Source organism: Tupaia chinensis, unplaced genomic scaffold, assembly GCF_000334495.1.
Source record: "Tupaia chinensis unplaced genomic scaffold, TupChi_1.0 Scaffold143714_1, whole genome shotgun sequence".
Taxonomy (NCBI): Eukaryota; Metazoa; Chordata; class Mammalia; order Scandentia; family Tupaiidae; genus Tupaia; species Tupaia belangeri.
The window spans coordinates 453,840-479,514 of record NW_006203562.1 but is presented as its reverse complement, the minus strand read 5'-3'; the positions used below and the strand labels follow the sequence as shown (position 1 = coordinate 479,514).

Below are 25,675 nucleotides of genomic sequence, written 5' to 3'. Positions count from 1 at the left end.
TTTGTTTTGTTTTGTTTTGTTTGTTTTGCTTTGTTTTGGGAGGCATCTGTCAGAAGTCTTTTGTCTATGCTTTCACAGAATATTCCTTCTAGAAGTGTCTCTCAGTGTCCTAATTTCCTTTTAGGAAAGTACCAATCATCTTAGATTAGAGCCCACCCTAATGTCCTCATTTTAACTTAATTACCCCTTTAAAAAACCCTATCTTCAATTCAGTCACATTCTGATGTTTTGGGTTAAAGACTTCCAACAAATGAATTTTAGAGGAGCACAATTTAGCCCCATAGCTTCATTTAAAATTGTTAACTTATTTAAGACAATGATTTCATTTCAAAGAAATTTCTTCTTATAATTCTTTATTTAAAATGAAATAGCTTGATGTTATCATAATTGCTGAACAAAAAATATTCTTGAATACATAAACATTTTGTTGTATTTAGTGTAAGACTATTTCTCTTTTAAAATGTACTATTGTCATTACAGAAGCAATACAACAGCAATCGGTAGTTTTCCTCTGCAACAGAAGTAAAGAATGATGACATGTGATGAGAAATATCAAATCCATACATAATAGCAACATCAATTGCCACATAAACTACAAAATACATATTAATAAATCGAAGAAGAAATGCACAAGGTATAAAAAAGTATGGAACTTTACGGAAGCATATTTACAAAGGAAGAAATGGAGAGACAAATTTCTAGTCAAAACAGAAAAGTTACTAAAAGAATTTATTTGACACATTTTTAGCTTAGAATATGAAATATCATGAAAGTGTATGATGGTCACAGTAGTACCTAAGTACTAGTCCTTACTGAATATTTACTATATGTTTCTAGAGTTTCTCAACTATATTTTAGATCCAAAATTGTGTCAAATATTTATCAATTGTAAGATCCTATGTAAGCCTTTGAAGCTCTCAATCCCAGGGTTCCTCAACTGTAAAATGGGGAGAATAATTTTACTAGTAAGACATAAATTATTAGGAAGGTGGAGTGAGATCCAATTAGTCTATTGTATAAAAAGACATAGAACTCTGTATAGTAATAAAGCTATTGATAATGTGACCAGATACAGGTTAAAACTTCTGCATCATAAAATAATTATAAACAGAATTAAAAGATGATTTACAAATAGAAAACATGTTAAAACAAATTATAATGCTTAGAACAGTCAATACATATAACCAATTAGTATATGAGATTATTTATTAGAAAAATATTGAGCAGTCTTTATGTACCAGTTGTTCTATAACAGCAATCCTATTTGGGTAGCGTTATTATTGACTTAGATGAAGTCTGTTATTCTCATATTGGACATGAATTTAATCTAGTGATTTATAATGCAATGGCTATTGTTTTTGCAGCAAGCCTTTTTTTAGCTATAGAAATATTTATTTTTAACAGATTGCTAAGACTATAATTAAGAGGTCAAATGTGAGTGATATGAGAGTTCGCCATTGTTTTCAATACAGGTTATAGCAATTATTCTTCCCTAGAAATAGATAATGCTAATGTTTGTTAACAAACACATTTCTGATTTATTTAAAAACAACATACATGATGGCTTATTAAAAGTGTCTTGACACTAGCAGTAGGAAAATGTCTCTTTTATTATTTACGTATTTATTTTTGCCTTTACCCAAATTTATGATTGTAAACAATTATCTTAATTATAAAACTTGTTTCAGATTTTAGCACTAGAGCTTACATACCTTGTTCTTCATCCTTTTTCTTATACTGTTTTAGAAAGTTGCATTTCAGAGTCTAAATATTTTTTGGTTTGTTTTAACTGTGTGAATACCTTTTAGTAATAGTTTTAGAATTATATTTGAGAATACAGTTTGTCTGGAAACTGAAAGATTACAGGAAGAAAAGGCTTCCAGAAGCTAATGCAGGGGTGGGGAGAGGGATAATTTTGGTATTTATATATGACATATTTTAAATATAATTCAGAAAATATTTCAAAACAAATAAGTTTTTGCTTAACTTACTAATTAAGTTATTTGAGTCTGGAGCTTTTGTTGGTGTAGGTTTCCATTGCAAACTTAATTTGCTTATCGAGTATAATACTATTCAGATTTTCTACTTTTCCTTCTATCAGTTTTGGTCAGTTGTACTTTCAATTTGTCTATTTATCCTAAATCGTTCAAGTTGTTTGTGATATCTTTGTATTATATTTGCAATATTTGCAGGATCTGTAATAATACCTTTCTTTTCATTCCTATACTTACTAATGTGTGTTTTCTTCCTTTTCTCTACCCCTGTCCTTTTTTCCTGAAGGGTTTCTCACATTTTCAAAACTTTTCAAAGAATAAACTTGTATTTATTGTGGTTAATTGCATGCTTGCCATCTTTGTCATTTGATTTTGTTATTTTTTTTTTTCTTTTTCCACTTCTTGAGGAAAAGGCTAGGTTACTGAATCTTTTTTTTTTTTTTTTTTTAATTTAATGAAAAATATTACCTGGTTTTCATTCTGAATCTTGTCATAGTAATTTTTTTAGAGTTTTGTCTAAATTTCCAAGTATTTTAATATTTTAGTCCATTATTTTATGCATTTACAAATATTTCAAGGAATCCATGCCACAAATAATATTAAAAATGCCTGTAAATGTTTATAGTCACAGGAGGTACTGAAATTCAAATAATTTTGCTCTTGATTACAGCATACTAGATTATTTCTGACTGTAGTCAACATTTTTATGTTTATAAACTATTTAAGGGTAATTATAGATATTTTATCCTTAGGTATTTATTCACATTGCTCTCAGAAATCTACTCTTCTTTGTTGCTTTGAAGTAAATAGACTAATATGTTCATTATTGCCTCTTAAATTTACTAACAAATCAAGTTGCACAAAAAAGAATATAGAAAATGTAACAAATAATTTCATCTAAAGGATTGTGTGAGAGAGCAGATAGTTTGGATTTGGCTCTAGTTTATCCACAATGGCTTTCAGATATTTAGTGAAAGTAAAATTTTCTTGAGTTTCTTCAACTATAAATTGGGGATATTTAGTACAGAGTTAGCTATTCAGAAGATGTTATAAGATTTGTTGAATTTTAGGTATGCTATTGTTTTTTTCCCCATATCATGACTCTAAAGATGTCACTTTGGGGGAATTTCTTTTTTGCTTTTATTCTGATAGTCTGCAACATTTTACATAATGGTCCTTGAATATCTAGACAGGTTTATATCTTTCTGTAAATGCATACCTGCTACATGCATTCTTATTAGTGACCACCAATACTTCTTACATTCTTGATTTCTTTATTTTGTATATATAAGCAATAGACCTTGACACCAATATCAATGAGAGCTAGCCATTATCTATGAGATAAATAACAATGATGGTGATTATAGCAGTTGTCATACATGTTATCTCCTGTATACAAGGTTCTAGCTAAAGTTAAGCACTTTGTACCTGTTACTTCCTAAAACAACTATGTACATATTTTTTCTGATATTATGTAATCTAATTATAGCTCATTTTTGGTAATTCAGTGAATATCAAATTATCAAATAAATGAACATTTTAATATACTCTAGATATCTCTATATTCAATTTCTATAATATTGGTACTATCAGTAGTTATATTTTCATAGTGCCATTCTCATTTAAAATGTTATGTTGGGTAAGACAGTAAAACCCTTTGTTTTCAGTCTAACTTAATATTTAGCACAGAAACAAATTTATAAATTTAAATTCCCAAACACTTCATATTAGAGACAACATACAATTTCTATGAGATGATTTTGACTAAAACCCACCATTGGGAATTAGATAATATTGGAAAAAGTATAGAATTTATCTCTAATGTCCTGTATCCTTCCAAGTAAAATGGACAAAATAAATGAAAAAGATAAATTCATAAGCCTTTGAAATAAGTTAATAATAAATTTAAAAGAAACTATTAAATGTCAAAGCATAATGTATTCTTTTTTACAGCAAGCACCAATTTTTCAGTGGAATACAATTAGTAGATAACGTTTTATAAATATTAGTTATATGGAAAATATTTGAAATCAACAGAATGTTCTTTCTATTTCTACTTTTTTAAAAAAACATTTTTTTTCCTAGATAAGCAACTAAGAAAATTTACTAACTTTGCATCTGTAAGCTGCAGAGAGTATAATAATAAGTGAGGTGAATATTCTGGGGAGGAAGATTGCAACAGCTGGTTCAGATTGCTCTGTTATCAAAAATAGCGCTTCTAGACCATGCAAAGTAGGAACAGGAGCTTGAAATATAATTTTCACTCAACTAAATAAAGTCTGCATTTTTTTTTCATTCTAAAATTCCTCTGTATGCCTACCAACTTAACAAATGTGCATATTTTGTTTGGTTTGTTTGTTTATTTTCAAATGAGACCTTCTCGTGTATGACAGTATGAACTAGAAGATTGGGTTACATTATTCTATTTTATTGTTTTATTTTGAATTTATGACTTTGACAATATCTTAGCTCATTCAGATTGCTATACCAAAAAATTGTTTTTTTAAGCTTATTTATTTTAAGAGCAAGAAAGAGAAGCACACTTGACTGGATTCTCAGGCTTCAGTCTTCCTCCCAATGTCCCAGGCAGCCAGGATCACGGATACATGTGCATGTATTCAGTGTGTGTAAGTAGACCTGAAAACCACACACTTATCTTCTTAGATGGCTTCCAGCATTTTAGGGCAGTGTGTTGCCATTTGCCACTGTGTCAGGGTTTATCTTAAATTTGTAAAACATAATCTTGGTTAAGTAAAGTTCTTTCATTTCAGACATTTTTAAAATATCTTCACAGTAAATTACTTCTTCCAGTTGTTTCCTACTTTTAAACAAAGTGCATTTACAAGGCTTTCGGTGGGAAATCTTAGGATTCCAAAGCAAGGATTGGCCATGTCTGACAGTTAGTCTACAACATTGTTCTGAAAAATACTAGCTGTGGACATTGATAGAAGTTCATTAGATATAGTTGAATGTAAAGACATAAAGCATGCAATAATATCAATGTAAGAGCTATACCTACTTGATCTGTTATGTTTGAATACTAATTCCAGAAGTTTCTGGAGGAGTTGAAATCTTGGATATTATGTGAGATATGTTAGGGGAGAAAGTTTCTTTTATTGACTTGAAGCCAAAACTGATCTCGATACTAGATTAAACATTCAGCTGAATATATAGAAGGGCAGTAGAGCCAGTCAGGAACCCAGTTTTAAGAAGTATTTGTCTTGACAGTTCTTTTTTTTAGCTTTTTTCAGGGCATTTTGTTTAGTAATTTCAAGAATGCATTTTATCCCATTGATTAGACATGGACTTGCCCTAGAGGTCTCTGACAAAAGAAAAACAAGTTTCATAAGCAAACAAATAAAATGGTTGATGGAAATTTTCTGTCTTTGCTGACTTAAAAGTAGATGGTGCCGGGATGAGCAGATGGCCCAATGGTTACGTTGCTGGGTTCCCACATGGTCGACTGTCATTTGAGTTCTGGATCCAGCAGTTTAAAACACACACCAGGTGCTTGCGTGTGCATGCCCAGCATCCTGAGAGAAGAGTGGAGGAGAAGGGAATGCATGTGTGCCCATTCCCTCTGGGGAGTTATTTCTCACATTTTTTTGTCTCTTTCTTGTCTCTCTGGTGAGTGCATGTGCCCTATAGCAAAAATCTCTCTTGCTCCAAAAAAAAAAAAATAAAAATAAAAAGAATAGCTGAATCTTCTAATTCTGTTATATGTCGATTTACAGAATAGTCAATTCAGAGCATGCCTCATAACTGTAAAAACATAGGATTGTATGGAATTGGATTAAACTCTGAAATAAATTTTCAAAGTTTATATATTATTGTGATTTTTAGTCCTTTGTGCAGTTAAACTAATACTTCAGTTTAGTTTTTGGACTAAGAATGACTTTCAGAGACACTGGAAGGACTTTACATTTTTTTTATATAAAATCGGTTCTATAAATCTGCGTATTTCCCCTTTGAGCTGGTTCCTATTGTACGATATCTAAAGGGCCTTTATTATATCAGCTTTAATTCAACTTTATTTTATTTATAAAATACTTCAAACATGAATAAGGAGAACTATTTGTGTATCTGGCACCCAGATTTAAGTCTTTTGCAATTTGAAATATTTGTTTTGTATTGTTTGAAACATTTGTCCATTTGTGTTCAAAAATATGGAAATAAATATATGTATATACATACTTATTTTATGTGTATATATATATACACATATGTATATATGTGTGTGTGTGTATATATGTATACACACACACACACAGAGCTAGACAGAAGATGAAACACACACACACACACACACACACAGAGCTAGACATAGAAGATGTATTATTGTATATGTAGTCATAAAGAACTGACATTTTCTTTTCTTTTCTTCCTTTTCTCAAAGGAATTTAATATGTTTTATTTTTATTTTCATCATGTCTATATGTATAGCCATAAAATCAATATTGATTGTTCTTTTTTAAATGTAGATAAATTATATTATTTTTAATTTACATTTTTAAAAACTTCATTGTATGTTTGAAAAACTTAATATTTTGTTAACATATTTTAAAAACTCAGTAGTCTTCCATAGTATAAACAAAGTGTTCACTCATCAGTATTTTATTGATTTATTTACTTTATTAATATTTGCTTTCAATTTTATGTACTACGAGCTTTCTGAACTTAGTGTCATTTTAGAAGTTCTTTCAGATAGGACAAGAGTTTCAAAGGTTAAATACCTATTAAAAGAAGTAGAGAGTGATAGATAATATACATCAGTAGATTTTCTAAATATTGTAGTACAGTATCAAGTTGCTGTACAAAGTGATCGTTTCAATTTATACTTTGACCAACTATTCATCAACTCTATAAACAACAGCTTATCACCATCTCTGGGTCTTACTACACTTAACATTTTGGACGTTAAGTGACTGTAAAATGATTTTTTATTGTTTAATTGACTTTTTTTGATTCTCGTGAAGTTTAAACTTTTTCCATGTTATTAGTCATTTTATTTTATTTTTTAAACAAATTTTTAACTATTTATTTAATTTTACTTATTATTATTGTTCTTCAGTCTGACCACAGAGAGACAGAGAGAGGGAGAGTAAGAAAGTAAGCAACCTGGTCTGGGACTAGAACCACAGTCGACCATGTGGGTGGGAGTCCAGTGTCTTACCCACTACACTGCCTGCCACCCTAGTCATTGGATCTTCTTCTGAAGAATTTACTTTTTATTGTTATATAGAAGTTCTTTGATTATTTTTTAAATAAGCATTTATAGAATGTGAATTATAACTACTTTCTTCCAGTTTCTGGCTTCAAACAGTAAAAAGAGGTTTTTGTTACATGGTAACTTTGTGTTTATTGTTAAATTTATTGGTACCTTTCTTAAATTTTTTTTTATTATTTTGGGAATATTTTCTTAATCTACAAAGGAAATCTCTTCTGTTTTGCTAATATACAGAGTTTTGTTTTCACTTTTTGGTCAGTAACTTCTTAGAATTCATTTGTCTCAATTTTATGAGATAATGATTGAATTTAACCTTTCACTCTAAGTATAGCTGATATTACTATAAGAAGCAGAAGATACTTTCTCCACCAAATTGTAGTGTTCCTTTCACTGTCAAAAGTTTCTGTTTATACTTGGATCTATTTTTAACCTTCAACTTCACCTCAGAGAGACAAGGGTACTTCAGAAAGTTCACAGAGAAATGGAATTAATGTGTCAGTTTATTTTGATATAAATATGGAATCCCATGCATAATATTTTGATAGCATACCATTCCATGAGTCCTTTGAAGACCTGATGTCTATATGCATTGTATCCTTGTACCAATATCCTTTATTTTAATTATTACCCTTTAAAATAAGTAATGAAACTTTGTGGGCATGTGCCTCATTTTTCATCATTTCATTTCAAATATAATTTTATGCTAAGCTAAATCAAATTCTAGTAAAAGACTTATGAGAATGTTGACTGGAATTTCACTGAAATGTTAGATTAATTTAGGGAGGGTTGCATTCTTAAAAATATTGGGTCTTCTCATTCTTATATGTTTTAGTTTTTTCATTTTTTTATTATTCTTACTTGGATATACATACATGTTGAGTGAAATATCTATTGCTGACTTTATCCTACTCTGTACTTTAAAGAGAATTTTAAAAGTTTTAACACTAAATATGAATCAGCTTAGTTTTTTTTTAACTTATTGAAATGTCTATATTAATGCATTGGAGTATTATGTACAATGTAATTATTTAGGGTACTTGCTTTTTAAAGTTTACCTATTCTAGTAAGTAGACTAATGAGCCCTCAAAGATATCTACATCATAAACTCAGAATCTGTAAATATATTACCATACATAGCAAAACAGTCTTCACAGAGGTGGTTAAGGATTTTAGAATTAGAAAATTATTCTGGACTATCCAGATGTACCCAATAGATCATAAGAGTTCTCATAAGAAAAAGAGAGGGGTGGGAGGTCAGAAAAGGGCTATAATGATGGAAGCAGAGACTAGTTTGACGTGGCCACAATCCAAAGAATGTGGGTGACCTCCAAAGGCTAAGAAAGGCATAGAATTGCTTCTCCACTAGGACCTCTAAGGGAACACAGTCCTGCTGATGGCTTGATTTTACACTTCTGAGTTCAAGATGTGTAAAATAAAAATGGGTATTGTTTAAGCCATTAAGTTTGTGGCAATTTTTCCCAGCAACAATAGGAAACAAATACATCTCCTTATGAAATTGCTTTATATGGCTCTGATTTGATTCAGTGTAAGGAAGAAACACAACTTTAATATGTACCCAATGACAAATGCCATATTGTTTAAAAATTTTGTTATTTTAGTGAGATCTATCTAATAGGAATAGAGGCATTTAGAGGAGATTTGGCCAAATCAGCTGTGTATCCATGATAAATATACCCCTTGGTGAGAGCACTAGGGTGTGAGCTTGCCTGAAAGTAAGGGAGGCAGCCAACTCTGAGGAGGAAGTTCAGGACTGGATAGCTGAAGGCTTGATAGTCACTTATTTACAAAAGTGTTCCCTACCACACCCCTTCATCACTTGGGAACTTAGAGTTTCTCTTTTCTCTCACTCTCTTGCAATAGAATTTACATTGTCTACTATCTGAAGAGGTTGCTAAGGGAAACAAATAAGATCTTGTATAAATACTGTCAAGTGAGCCAGCTCCATGGAGCCCTTATAATGTGCTGCTCAAGAGAAACTTGACCCCATGTGGGGACTGTAGTTTGAACCCTCATTAGTCTGCCGGAAACACACTGGATACATTTGCAAATGCCCAAGATCCTGTGGGCAGGAGGTTGGGAGAAGGGTGCTTGCAGCATGACTAGACTCTATTGAGAAGTCCTCTCTTACTCTCTTCCATGTGCATGTGCTTTATCATGAATAAAGAAAAAAATCACACTGTCAGGTGATACAGGATATGCTAAGAAGGGCTTTATTCCCTGGGGTTCACACAAAGGAAAATAGAATTGGGAAAAGGAAACAAATTGGTAAAGAAAATGGATGAAGTTCTTTTAACTATGGCTATTACATTACATTGGATATTAACTTGAAAATACTGTAAGGGGGCCGGCAGGTGGTGTGGTGGTTAAGGGTGTAGGACTCCCACATGGCCAACCACAGTTCTAGTCCTGGACTTAGTAACTTGCTTTCTCACTTGCTTTCTCTCTCTCTCTCTCTCTCTCTCCCTCTGTCCCTCTCTGGTCAAATTAAAATAAATCAAGATAAATAAAATAATTCTTAGAAAAGTACTGTAAGTAGCCTTCAGTGGTTGACAGGGCCAGGAAGCTTTAAGCTGTTCAGTGAAGAGAAATAAAAAAGGCAACGTGGGGCCTCAGCCAGTCTCCTGAAGAGGACAGAAAATCTCCATTGTATCATAAATGATCAGTTTAGCTTAGTTATTTAATTTCCTCGAGCCTCAGTTTGTGTAACGTGAGGATAATTTCAAGGCTTTGCAGGACTGTCTTGACGATAACATGAAATCATATAATAAAAATAGTCTAGTGTATCTATATTTGGAACTTTGAGATTTACGTTTTCAACAGTCAATTTGGTGAGAAATTTGCCGTGCTATTAAAATCTTAAATATGTGAAGTACACCTTTTAAATCTGTTCTATATGCTGCTACCAGAATGAGGCTAGTCTCTTGCCTGTGACTACCTAAGAAGACACAGAAACTAATGTGTTGTTAAGGAGAAACAAATGGGATCTTTGACCTCCATTTTATTTCCTTTAAGTGGCCTTGTAGTTTTGTTCTCTATGGGAGGTTCTGCACAGGTCTAGGCTAACGGGAGTACCAGTATTTTTTACTGAGTGTGCATGTACACTTTCTCTGTTTAGCAACTTCTATTTTCTGTATTACTATCATTAACCTGGAGGATGTGAGATAGTGGTAACTTTATGTAGCTATTGATCATTTATTTGGGGACAAAAAAATGTGGTAAACTTCTGTTATAAGAGAATGATCAGAAATTTGAAACGAGGTGCTTACTTTGGGGTCCCCCTAGCAGCTACTAGAGAGTACCAGGTAGCTGAAGTGCAGAAGGAAAATTAGGTACAGAAAAGAGGAAAGCTAATCTCCCCCTCTTCTTAAAGGATATATAATATGATGGGAAATATCATTTTGGGAAACACTGAGACTCAAACCCTGACTCTGTCTTTCGCTTCTAGATGCTGGATCTGGGCAAGTCACTTGCATAGGCTCAGGTTTCTCTGTCTTAAAATGAGGGTATCTGAGAGGCTGAAATAAACAGGAAAGAATTTGGCACTGAACCTGGTGTTATAGATGAGATATCTTTTAAATACACATCCATTCTTTATCTCTCCTCTGTTGTAAAGCGGCTGCTAAGAAGACAAATTTTTTGAGCCTATGCCACTCTCTGCAGTCTCTGTCTGATGGTCACAGATTACAGTAGGTATCCCACCATAATAATCCAAGTATCATTTCAAACCATGACTTGGTTTGAATCTCCGTCATTGATTATGACGGTGTTTGTTTTCAGTTTACTATATCATTGAATTGCTTAAGCATGAGAAATGTTATAATTATCTCAGTTACATTCTGGGCTAAAAAAGTATTATTAAGAGTAATGAAAGTAATCATTTATAAGGAAAGTTAAGGGGTGAAAACATCTATGATTATAAAATGTTCTTCTATCTTTTCCCTTTTGGGTTTTTTAGTTTGATCAGCTGATGCTTGCTCAACCTTTAGAATATCAAAGTTGCTACTCAGCACGACTGTGGCCTGGTCATTTAATCACCGAGTGGGCCTTTGTGTAGATCACTTGCCATCCATACCGTGTCACATTTTACAGCAGAAGGAAAACTTGAATATTGTGTACAGTGTGACAATTGTCTGAATAATTAAAATAATATTCATTATTCTTCCTTTTACCCCAAGGATTATTCAGGCAGGATAATCTTTTTTTTTTTTAATTTTTTGAGAGAGATTTTTGGTATAGGGTGCATGTGCTCACCAGAAAGGGAGAGACAGAGAGACAGAAAGCAAGAAATCACGCCCCCCACACACAGACAGGGGGGATGGTCATGCTGCAGTCCTCTCCTCCATTCTCCTCTCAAGATCTTGGGCACACATGCACATGTGCCTGGCGTGAGTTAAAACCACCAGGTCTGGGACTCGAAACACAGTTGACTGCATGGGAGTCCAGCAATGTAGTCATTACACCATCTGCTGGTCCTGAATAACCATTTTTATTACATTTTCTTTTAAACATCCCAAGTAAAATGAGAATGATTACAATTGTCTACACTAGCTTCCATCTACAGTAGGCTTGCTTAGTTCCTTGAATACCCAAGGCTGTACTGATTCAGCTATTGCAAACACACATCTCGTAATACCTCTCCCTATTTAAATCTTCTTATGTGTTAGAACACTGTTTCTGAAGCTGGATGCCATTGTCATTTTTGTATTAGATACTCATTTGTGAGAGAAAGACCATGAAGGCCATGTTAGTCCTATAGGGTGGCTAGAGGCATGCCTAGCCTCAACCTGGTAGAATGCCTGTAGCATGCATCCCCTCCCCACCTCAACTATGGCAATTGACAAACCTCACGGGGGTAAATTCACCCTCACTTAAGAACTAGTGCTTCAGAGCTTATTGAAAATGCTATTTTTTTTCTTCTTCTTTAAGAGGTTTGCTCATTGCAAATGTTATTTTCTTTCTTCTTTAAGATTTTTGCAATAGGCCATATGTGCTTACTGGAGAGAGACCGAGAAGGAATATGAGAAACTCCCAGGGGGGATGGTCATGTTAGAATCCTGTCTCCATTCTTTTCTTGGGATTTGTGCTTATGCACACACACACACACACCTAGCACGATTTTCAACCTGCTGGGTCTGAGGCTCAGACCACAGAGTCAGTCATGTGGGGTTGAGCTCCTTAACTACCTTGTCACCCGCTGGCCCACAAATGCTACGTTCTAATTAAGGCAAGCTTCTCCTATCACTTAAAATACCTTGGTTCTTTTCACTCCTTATTTAATTTCAAAGGGTTCATCCTATTAGTCTATCAGTCTCCTTTTGACACTTACTACCAATAAAATTACAGAATGAAAAAATAAATAGATATTTAACATTAACTTCTTCTGCCAGAATATAAAGTCCAGGAAGGAAGTGACAAATATGTTTGGATCCCTAATGTATTTCTGGTGTCTAACGCACTGACATGCACATAGCTGGAACTCAGTATGCATTTTTAAACTTAATGATATGAAATTTTTGTTTTATTTATTTTCTACTACATACAATTAGTATTTTTAACTAGAGAATCTTTGCAGTTATGAGAGTCCTCTAACACTGAGTTTTGTTAATATGATTATACGAATCTTTAGCCCAGTTGTTCCTTGTGTACTAAGTTGCTTCAGTGAGTGTGGAGTGCTAGGGGGTGGAGGACTGTGGAATATTTTTAATTTCCAAGGGAAACACGATGACATTTGCTGTACTCACTGTAATCAACTAGTTCAATTTAGTTCCCATTTTCAACATGAGAGTGCATTACTCTTGATGATGTCACATTTCTGTGACACTATATTTTGGACTGTTGCTGTGATGAAAATTAACATAAAAAATATCAATGTGGAACAGAAAGTGAGGGTCTGATTCTAAGATTAAGGAATGGTGTGCAGCTAAACAGCAGCACACCTATCACTATTAAGTAATTGTGGTTATTTAAGAATTAAATAAAATGCTATTTTTACTTTAATTTATGTGACCTAGTTTTTAAAATGACTACCAAGTTATTGTGTTAAGGTCATAAGTAATTAGTTGGTAGTTTGAATTTCACACTTATTGAATAGAGTATGAAGATAATTCTTAGGCCAAAATATTACATAAAATATAACTGGGACCAGCAGTTAGTGTAATGGCTATGTCGCTGAACTCCCATGTGGTCGACCGCAGTTTGAGTCCCGGTCCCGGTGGCTTAAACTCACGCCAGGCGCGTGTGCGTGCGTGCCCAAGATCCTGAGAGGAGAATGGAGGAGAAAGGATTGCGCTGTGGCCATCCCCCCTGGGGGGTGATTTCTTGCTTTCTATCTCTCTTTCTCTGTCTGTCTGGCGAGCATATGCACCCTATAGCAAAAACCTCTCCAAAAGCAAAACAAAACAAAACAAAAACAAAACATTACTGAGATGATCAATTGAGAGTGTTTGGAATCTCTGCATAACCAGTTAATCATTTCCATTCTAAATATTTTCTTTCTATACACCATTTTTCAATTCTTTATGTAAGCAGGATAGTTGTAACAAATCTGATTATAATGTATTTATGACATGATTACGATTTGTAAGAGATTATGTGGTAAGAACCTGAAGATCTGTGTATGTTGATGGTTTTCTTCTTCCCTAATACCAAGTCTCAAAATTCAAAGAAACTGGGACCTACTTTAGAGGCTTTCCTAGCTTACTCAAAAGTGGATAAATGAAATTCTAATAAAAAATATCTGTCATTATTTATTCATTTCATTTTCATAGGGCCAATCTGACTCTTAATGCTAAAACTAAGCATTTATTTTAAGTAGATGTTAGATCTTTCATTGTACCAACCAGAGGGTTACTAAACTACTAATATCTTGACTGCACTAGCTAAGGCTTCTATGAGAATTAATTTGGAATAGTTCTTAATTTCAGTTTCCATTAAACTACAAACCACTTTTCTTTTTGCCTTTATACTATCTTTCATTCAATTGTGGCACAGTTCCATGCATAAAATGGAAATTAAATAAAATTTATTTCAGTGAGACATTCATTTTCTATTTAATTTCTAGGACATTCTTTACCTTTTTAGTGGACTCCATAAAGCAATCCCAACATTCTATGGTTATACAAATTATTGCAGAAAGCCGTGAAAAGGAGACTTTATGAATCTTTAAACTAGTATTAAAATTTGCTTATTGATAAAATTCCTTTATTTATAGTTTTAATGCAGACATTTTCAGAAATAAATCCAAGTCTGTTAAAAGGCTTTTTAAAATATGATGATTACATCTTCCAAATTGTATTATTTTTAGTTTTGAAAAAATTCTACAACGATAGATTAAATTTCAGAGTGTGTTGCATACCTTAATTAAAGAGACAAGTGTATCTTTGAAAGGCAGTTCAACAATCTCCAATTCTCACTATTAAACTATTTACCAAAAAACAGTGTGTGTGTGTGTGTGTGTGTGTGTGTGTGCATAACTATGAGCTTTCGTTTGCTTCCTCATGCCCTGCCTTAGTGCACATTTTTCCAATCCACTGCTCTCTGAAGAATCATTTTGGAAATTCTAGATATTGTGCCTCTAACTAATTTGTTAAGAATTTGATTCATTGAGATTTCTTGGGAAAATGGGTAGAGCTCATGTTGGTGGAAATCTTCCTCCTCCTAAGTTCTGTTCCAGCACAACTCTAGGAAACTAGAAGCAGCGTATTTGGCAGCTTGAAGAAACTGAGAAATAAGATGTTTTTGTCATAATTTTTCCTTCTCTTTTTCTCTTACTGTAGTGTTTTAAGAGTGTCTGAAGATAGCTCAAAAGTTCATAGAAAAATGGAATTAAAATATGAGTTTTTTGGTTTCAAAATATTTTGAAATGCATGCATAGCTTTTTCATAATATACATTTTAATGAACTTTTTAAAGCCTCCTCTTCTTATTGTGAAATATCTTGATCATTTTGTACCCATTGCTAATTAGATGGGCTTCTGATTTAAATGAGCTCTTTAATATGTTTAATTCATTTGAATACTGATGAGTTTTAAAATATTGCTTTTTTATTATTTTAAAGTATTGAGGGGTTATGATTTATTCTTGGGCTATTAATCATAGGATCTCTAACCCTGTAATTTTCATCCAGTAGTTTATCCAATCTTCATCAGGATCTTGGGTATACACTCACTCAGCATGCTTTTGACAACAAAATTGGCTATATGCCTACTAATACCACAGTTCAATTTGCTACTATGTTAAGATACTTTCTTAGAAAGTTATTTATTAAAAGACATTTGTTGGGGACAGCAGGTGGCATTCTGGTTAAGGTGCTGGACTCCTAGATGACCAATCAACGTCTCAGTCTCAGATTGGTGGCTTAAAAATTATGCCAGGTACATGTGCATACATACCCAAAATACTGAGAGAAGAATGGAGGAAAAGGAATTGTGATGTAGCCATTCTTCCTGGGATGGAGGGGTGACTTCTCATTTTCCCTCTGTTTCTCTCTTGGGAGTCCATGTGCACTATGGCAAAACAACTTAAAACAGAAAAGACCAAAAAGAAGAAGGGGGAAAAAACAACAACAACAAAAAACTATTGATCCTGTCCAGCACACAAACAAACAAATAAACAAACTGGGATTTTCAATAAATGATACTGGGATGAATGAACAGTCATTTGGAAAGGAAAATAAATTTAGATCCTTATATCATATGCATAAGATAAATTACAAATACATAAAATATTTAAGTATAAAAATGAGAATAGAAAAATCCTAGATAAAACATACTGAATAATTGTTTTATAAACATGGCACCATTCTGTGAAAAGCTAGCTTAATTTCAGTGAGTAAAAGGAATCTAGAGGGAAGTCTGGAGCTACTGGAATAGGGCAGCTGAAAGGATAAAGATTAGTATATTGAATAGAGAAGACACAACCACATTGACCAAGAAGCACTATATTCCAGAAGATAGAGCCAATGATTTTCTATCCATTTCTATTAACAGCTGATATCAGCTGTTCTCATCAGGGTTAGGATATTCTGAACATACTGCAGAAAAATAACAATTTGCCACTGTTCAATAGACAAGTAGACTATAATACAAACCAGACAATATTACTGAAAGATAGTAGGGCCATAATTTAGGTTGAGGTCACTAGTCAAAGTTTTCCAAGTTTTAGGGGAGATATTGACACTAGAAAGGTAGCCCTGCATGAGTTACTAGAAAGGGACACTGGAACACAAGAGTGGTGGCTTCATACACACTTTGTAGTATCAGAGTAACATGCTAGCTCGAATTCCTCTTCCTTATGTTTGAGAGTGATCAGAGAAAACTACAGAGTTGTGGACATTTAATCCCATGTGTGCTTCAAATGGGCAGAGACAGAAATGAAAAGAAAGCTCTGCTGTGAAGATGAAAATACATAAATTTCTCTCTCGGGAGTCCATGTGCACTATGGCAAAACAAAACAAAACAGAAAAGACCAAAAAGAAGAAGGGGGGAAAAAAACCAACAACAAAAAACTATTGATCCTGTCCAGCACACAAACAAACAAATAAACAAACTGGGATTTTCAATAAATGATACTGGGATGAATGAACAGTCATTTGGAAAGGAAAATAAATTTAGATCCTTATATCATATGCATAAGATAAATTACAAATACATAAAATATTTAAGTATAAAAATGAGAATAGAAAAATCCTAGATAAAACATACTGAATAATTGTTTTATAAACATGGCACCATTCTGTGAAAAGCTAGCTTAATTTCAGTGAGTAAAAGGAATCTAGAGGGAAGTCTGGAGCTACTGGAATAGGGCAGCTGAAAGGATAAAGATTAGTATATTGAATAGAGAAGACACAACCACATTGACCAAGAAGCACTATATTCCAGAAGATAGAGCCAATGGTTTTCTATCCATTTCTATTAACAGCTGATATCAGCTGTTCTCATCAGGGTTAGGATATTCTGAACATACTGCAGAAAAATAACAATTTGCCACTGTTCAATAGACAAGTAGACTATAATACAAACCAGACAATATTACTGAAAGATAGTAGGGCCATAATTTAGGTTGAGGTCACTAGTTGAAGTTTTCCAGGTTTTAGGAGAGATATTGACACTAGAAAAATAGCCCTGTATGAGTTACTAGAAAGGGACACTGGAATACAAGAGTGGTGGCTTCACACAAACTTTGTAGTATCAGAGTAACATGCTAGCTCGAATTCCTCTTCCTTATGTTTGAGAGTGATCAGAGAAAACTACAGAGTTGTGGACATTTAATCCCATGTGTGCTTCAAATGGGCAGAGACAGAAATGAAAAGAAAGCTCTGCTGTGAAGATGAAAATACATAAATTAATACTGAGAAAGATGAGTGTTTTTCAAGGCCATAAACCATCATTGGGAAGAAAATCTAAATAGTGATAAATTTTTTCTAATAGTTTTTCAAAGAGGCAGGATATTTTTATACAGCACTTTCTGTACTAAATATTGTACTCGGTAGATCAGTTTCATTTCCCAGTCCCCATCTCCTTACATTTATTTCCTCCATGGTATAGCATATTGAAAAGAGAGAGAGAGAGAGAGAGAGCAAGAAATAAAAGCTGAGAATAATTATGACTAGTGGTTTTGTTATCTATGTTTCTTTTCTCTTTTGTTTTTAAGAGAGCTCTTTTCATTTTTGTTTTAGGGAATGTGGGCTTACCAGAGAGATACAGAGAGAGAGAGACAAAAGCAAAAAATCGCCCCCGTGGGGGGATGGTCATACTGCAATCCCTTCTCCTACATTCTCCTCTTGGGATTTCGGGCACGCATGCACACACATCCAGCATGAGTTTCAAGCCATCGAGTCCAGAATTCAAACCATGGTTAACCATATGGGAGTCCAGCAACATCCCATTATGCCATCTGCTGGTCCCTCTAAAATTTATTGCATAACACTGGAATATATAAAAGTTCTTCTTCTTTATTTCTTTATTTTTTTTTTTAGTTTTGCCAGAGGGCACACGTGCTCACTAGAGAGGCAGAGAGGACAAGGGAAAGCAAGAAAGCACCATCCACACTCAACATAGGGAATGATCATGCCACAATCTCTTCTCTATCTCTCCCTCTTTTGGGGATTTTAGGTACACATGCCCAGCATATTTTTCAAGTCACCATTACCAGGACACAAATTGCATGGCTGACCATGTGAGATCTAGCTGCCTTAACCAGCAGCCACAAGTTGACCCATGGAATATACGAAAATTCTAATTTACAACTAATGGATATTAAAAATATGTACTGAAATTTGAATGGCTGAAATTCAAGTCATATAAAATTTACTTGAATAATTAGTTTTATTCTTGAAATCTGATTTTTGATAGTAAAGTGCAGCATAGTCATGTTTATCTTTTACTTTCTTGTTAGCTTCTCTTTTGGTAAGGAATATATATTTTACCAAATGAAGGAATGTCTAAAATATTTCATTAGGTTTAAGTATTAACTCAGAAAATCAGAGTAATTAGTTGGCTGATAATCAATCTGAAATATTATCATTTTTTAAAGAATTATTTAATTTTATTTAGCATTATTATTGTTTTTTAATTTACTATAGGGCACATATGCTCAACAGAGAGATAAAGCAAGTTGCCAGGTCCGGAACTTGTACTGGAGTCAGCCATGTGGGTGTCTAGCACCTCAACCACCATGCCACCTACTGGCCCCTGAATGATTATCCTTAAGCTTCTGTTTTTGGAGACCAATCTTTGTAAACCTGATCAGATATGTGGGAGCAATATTTTCAAGCTATATTGTCTTTATCCACCTTCATATGATTAAAAAAAAAAAAGAAGAAAGAAAAACAAATAAAAAACCAGCAACACAAGAAACTTTAAGCATTCAAACTGTGCAGTTAACCAAATGTGATCAAATTTTTTCAAAGTAATTTATTAACCCAATATTATATCAAATAGTATTTATGTGCTTGCTTTTACCATTCTGTAAAAAAAAAAATCATTGGTGTATTATTTAGTGGTATATGATATAAAATCCATAAACCCTTAAGAATTGGTTTGACAGGGGATCAGTAGATGGTGTGGTGGGTATGTCACTGAACTACCACATAGCTGACTTCAGTTCAAGTCCCAGGCATGGAGGCTTGAAACTCAGCCCAGGTGTGTGTGCATGTGTGCCCAAAATCCTTAGAGGAGAATGGAGAAGGGATTGTGGCATGGCCAACGCCATAGCAGGGTGATTTCTTGCTCTCCATTTCTCTGTCTCTCCAGCAAGGGCACATAGAAAAAAATCTCTCAAAAAAAAAAATAAAGGAAAATAAAGAAAAAGAAAAAGTGAGATGGCAAATTCTAGTGACTAGACTCATATAAAGCACTGAACTGAATAAGGTGCGCAGAAGACTCATGAAAATCGAGCACATTTTAACTATGAATATTAGCTTCTAATTGATATTAATTTAATATGTAAACACCTCCTTGCATGATATGATATATTTGCCCTAAGCATTGCATCATAGGATTGCTTTGTTTTTGATAACCTGCTGGAATTAACACCAAAATATTAATTTTAAGAGGGAGATTGTGTGTGTGTGTGTGTGTGTGTTTGAGTGTGTGTGTGTTGAATAAATATGACATATATTTATAGCATGGGTTAATTTGCTAGATGACTTGTTTAAGTGTGACCCTAAAAATAGGAATTTTGGGTTAGATTGAAGAGTAGCAGAATATTAGGTTTTCTAGGAATTAGAGAGTTCATGATCCAGAGATCCATAGTGCTGCCAAATTTACTTTCCCACATGGTCATGTCACAATTGCTTCTCCTCTATTTTCCCATCTTTTTGGGATTTAGGATATGTATATGCATGTTCCTGGCATGCTTTTCAAGAAACACAAGCCAACGTCATATGAAGTAGTATTTCAATTAATGCCTTTTTATTTAACTTCAATATCTCTAGTCTTCTGTATTGTAACATACTTTTATAAATCAGATGTATCGCCCCCTTTTTGATGGGTCGTATATTTTTAATTAATATACATTTAGAAGTTTCAAAGTACTATTAAATTGGTTAAATGTCTAATATGTAATTTACTTAATATGTAAATTACATCTACTAAAAACCTTTGTGTAGTTATTATGAAATGCTAAATTTCTTTAATACCTTGTCAGAGAATGACTTTTTAGATACAAATGTGTTCGTCTTCAGCTATTTTTATACTTACTATACAACTATTAATACCATCAGTGCATAATTGCCTGGAGTGTTCTTTAATTCTGTCCTGTCCTTGGAGTTTCTATTCCCATCTATGGCATTCCAATGAGCTGCTAAGGAAGATATCAAGTGTAGTTTTGATATGTTAAGTTGATCGAAGATGGATATTGCTTCTTCCTATTTTATGACGTTTTAAATTTGTATGCAGTAATACTTTAATATTTTAATCATTTCTAAGTAGGCTGACAATCATTTGGCAATCATAATTTGCTCACATCACATAATTTTTGAAATGACACACATTTCAAAATAAAATAATTCACTGGTCCAGGACAAATCTTTTAAAGGAAATTTTATAGAGTAGAACAAGTTTCCCCAAATAGAAGCCAAATTCCAAGACTATAAACTGTGCTTCATTTCATTTCCAAGACTATTTTTACTGTACTTGCATAAAGAAGGCTATACTTGCATTGCTTCAGTGTTTTAATGTGGTAATTTATGGTCATATGGGTAAATTTAGCATATTACATAAAATATTTATATACATTATAATCTTTATGATACTCCAACAGTACAAATATTCAAAGAAAGATTGTCGATTGGCATAGTGTTCTATATTCAGAACCCACTGATGTAATTTCTTGCAACATCTTCAGCTTATTTTAGCATTTAATTATTTAATTTAATTATTATGGGAAAATATTTATAGCCTTTGGAGGAGTAGAGTTTTCAAGGACTAACTGTATTAATGAAAGGGCAAATATTTTGATAAAATTGTTAAATCCGGCAGGAACACTATAATTAACAGTTGAGAGAAATCAAGCACATCACTTACAATTATGAGTTTTAATTAAGAACAGTGTAGAAGCAATTCTGTAATACATAGGAAAGACTTAAAACTACAAATATGTGAGAAAGAAAAAATCAGAAATGCGAAGAGTTTTTAAAAGTTTGTTTCTTTCTTTTATGAAGGAGACAAGACAGTGAAAGAGAGACCAAAAAAGAGAGAGCAACAGAAAGACAAGTACCCCAACAGGATTTTAAATCCAAGATTTTGCCTCAACCAGCCCAGATTATGGGAAGGTACATGTGTACACCTGGCACGTGGAGGGAGGCCTTAGATTGCAAACCAGAATTCTTTGCATTTGGATCCAGTGTGCTACTGCTGCAGCATTGTCTGGCTTGCAAAACTATTTTTAAAATATCATAAGTAGTGGGTTGGCACCTTAGCTCAGCCCTTTAGCACTGTGAATAGAAACTTAGATGACCATGGTTTGAATCCTGTCCCAAGCACTGGGTGCATGTGCATTTGTGTGTGTCCAAAATTCTAATAGGATGTAGAAATGGAAGAAAAAAGATTGTAGCATGGCCAAATTCAACTGGAGGTGGGAGGCTGCATTTTCTGTCTCTCTCTGATGCACCTTGGCCCTAATCTGGCATTATAAAGAAAAAATTAATTCAAATGTGAATAGTAGTTTAAGAAAGATTTTTAAAAAGCTTTTGTAATGGGAACCAGCAGTTAGCATAATGGCTATGTCGCTGGACTCCCACATAGTCGACTGCGGTTCGCTTCCCGGACCCAGTGGCTTAAAACTCACGCTGGGCGCATGTGCGTGCCCAAGATCCCGAGAGGAGAATGGAGGAGAAGGGATTGTGGCGTGACTATCCCCCCTGGGGGGTGATTTCTCGCTTTCTGTCTCTCTGTCGCTCTCTGTCTGTCTGGCGAGCGCACGCGCCCTATAGCAAACACCTCTCCAAAAAAAAGGAAAAAAGGAAAAAACTTTTGTAATGACAAAACTGGGAACTTTATATGTTTAAAATTTTAAAAAGAAAAATACTTGAAGCTATCACCCTTTCTTTTTGAAGTTACCCCCATTGAATCTTGTTTTTGTTCATTTTTGTCCCTTTTAAGTCAAAATAATTATCTTGTTTAAAATATTTAGAAAATATCCAGAAAATTGTAAATCGTATATCTTTTTGTTGGGTAAAATTTTAAAGAGTTATTTCAAAGAAGCTTAGCTAATGTATTTTGCTCTTGATGAACCAGTATTTTACAGAACAGTTTTTGCTAAACCACACACCTATATCATTCTAACACATTTACGTATGACAATGCTATTTACATGACAGAATTGAGCATCTCTATTTTCCTGTTGGTTGTTTCCTTAATGTATACATTTTCTATCAGTTATTTTCTAAATGCTACAGAGTACTAAAAAGGTCAAGATTGACTTTACAAGACAGTGAATGAGATAAGTAAATATCAAAAACCATGAAACAGTACCATGTCATTAAATAAATTAATTAAATTTGTAACCCATTTCCATCCTTATAAGTATCCCTAAGCACTACAACATTCATTTTACAATGAGGGGAATTTAGTCTATGTCCTTTCTGAAGTTTCATAGAGCTTCCCAATTAAACCATTCGGGCATAAGTGATTACATAAAACATTGAGAGAACAAGACCTTAAACCAGGGCAGCCTTAGGAGATGAGAGACTATACCAAAAGTTTAGGTAAACTTACCATACAAAAATTATGAGGCAGACAAAAATTGCTTCCAAAATACTGAGCTTGCTTTTTGCATATTTTATTTTGCAGTATGTAACAGCATCTTTATTTTCAGACAGTGAGCATTTTAAAAGGAACTCTGGAGAAAGGATTCTTAGTGCCTCTTCTCATCCTCACTCTCACAGTCCCTTTCACATTCTCCCTATCTGCCTAGAGGTTTGAATAATAGCTGGAAAAGGAGCTCGGACAAAAATGCTATTGGTCATAATAAAGACATGTAGGTTCTAGAGTATATCGACATACATGTTAGTGAGTTAATTTAAGAACTATTTAATGAACTTTAAAAATTTCGCTCATTTCATGCTTATTGTCAAACAACATTATTTAGTAAAACAGGTTGTTTATTCTTGAAATTGCCACATACCTAGTACAGGAAACATTCTTGCAAATATATGACTATGTACCTCTAGGGTATGATTGAGTAAGGACAGATGAGCGTTTTAAAGAATTGTTCTTATGATTACATTGAATTAATATCCTAGCCCCACTGAAGAAAAGATATATAATTACAATTATAGTTTAAAAATATTATGATAGGCCCAGCTTCTGTGGTGTAGTTTTGAGCACTCAGAACTGTGGTGCTAAAAGCCACAAAGCTGCTATGAACTTAGGTTCCTGGCCCTAAACTTAGGTTCCTGGCAACATGCACCTGCCCAAGATCCTGACACGTTGGAGGGCTGGAGGGAAGGAATTTCTCTACCAGACACTGCTGGAGATGCTTCTCTCTCCTCTTTCTCTGTCTCTCCCTCTCTCTCCCTACATGTACACACATACTACCTCTATTATAAATAAAAAAAATTAAACTAAGAAACTACCACAGTTGAATGATGATAATCCAGGAAAAAAAAAAAAGGCAATATTAGACATTTAGCAGTGTTCCACAAGATAATCAAAGCTTCAGTCTCTCTAATCTTGTATTTTCACATTTCTTAGCAGTCCATTTGCAATAAAGAAGAGGGGGAAAAACGATCCTCACATTAACAAAAAAGAATTTAAGGAGAGTGAAATTATGCTCTAGTGTTCTATTTTAAAATGATATCACACATACCAGTCACTCAGTTTCTAAATGTTCCAAAGAAATCTTGTGCTTCCAATTTTTCCAGAAATCTCTTAAGCCAATTTTCACTCTCTCTCCCTCTCTTTCTCTGTCTCTTTCTGTTGCTCTCTCTCTCTCTCACACACACACACGTACATAGTCATCAAATTGAGAAGACTCATTTGGGATATGAGATAAATTTGTCTGGTGGCTCAAAATAGTAAATCCAGCCTGAAAACATCTCTTCATGCATAATGCACGTATATGAACATCTTTTGTGTGACTAGGGTCTTTTTAAGCAGTTTCCATTGAGAATGTGGGGGTTTAATTGCCATAGGACTTGTTATCTTCCTGTGACTTTATCATATTCCTTGACTTTGTGAATGTATTGTGTGGTGGTTGTGATCGTGTGTATGTGTGTGTTTCAAACTTAAGCAAATGTACTTTAAAATTTTCCTTTTTAGTGAACATAATGAGCATTTCCTGGTTTAGCCAGATTGACTTGATCTGCTGTCAGAAAGTACTGACCCAGTACAAACAACGTAACCATCAACAGTTTATGACATTCATAACTTCTTTTCTGTCATTTTGACAAGTTCTCTTTATCTTTTGTTTATATTACACTCCCCCCCTTTTCATTCCCTGCTGGTGAGCTGATACATTCTTATTACTCTGCATGATGTAGGCTCTTGGAAGATGTAGGATATTAGTTGAATCAGTAACCATTCTTCTTCATACACCTCCCCCCCCAACAGTGTGGTATATTTCATTTAAATATATGGGATCTGGAGAATGTTTTACCTTAATTTTTTTCCTTTGGAACTGCATTCCTTGAGCAGTGCTTTTTCAAAGGCCGAAAATATTTCTTGCATAAATCTGCTGAATTTTTCAACACTAGCTCTGAGTCAGTTGTCCCAATTTAATTTACAGACTTCTTAGAAAAGAAAACTGAAGAGAGAAAAGTCACTAGCTTTATAGAAACCAACAAGAAATAAAACATGGACATGAATATGGAGGGTTAATGTGGAGCTGTATTGGCAAAGAACCAAAGCTACTCTAGAGGACCATTTTATCCAGAATCCATTTCTTGCTATGCCACGTAGCACACGTTCTCGAGTTTCTTTATTGATTTATTCTCTCTAATTATTTTTCACAAAAAAAGAGAAATGACAAATCATAAACATATCAGGTATGATACCTACAAATTTATGTTGTCTTATAAATCTTGACTGAAGAATCCTTATATCTTCTTGCATAATTTGATTATTTAAATGCTAAAGACTTCTTCAGAGTTATCATGACTAGAGACTTGTTTGTATTTTTACTGATGGAACTCATATTTTGGGAAAAAAAGGTATTACATAATTATTTATTTTGTTCTTCTAGGAAGACAGAAATAACCATCAGTCATAGCTTTTGAATAGGATGCTCTTAGCAAGATTTCTGTAGTGAATTGAGATATTTAAAGGCCAAAGCAAAGCAACAGATCAAGTTGTCCTTTGAAATTCATTCAAGAAAACATAACACATTGTTAGTTGTTGCCTAATAACTAAACTTCCTGGAACAGAAGATGTTTTCTGTAGTATAAGTCCAAGAGTGTTGTTTTTAATAACGGAAAACATTAAGCTTCCTTCAAA

At 33.7% G+C, this 25,675-nt stretch overlaps 1 protein-coding gene across 1 annotated transcript in view; it reads left to right on the top strand.

The window, feature by feature from the left end:
• KCNJ3 (potassium inwardly rectifying channel subfamily J member 3) overlaps window positions 1-25,675 on the top strand; it is a 171,628-nt gene that overhangs the window by 68,078 nt on the left and 77,875 nt on the right.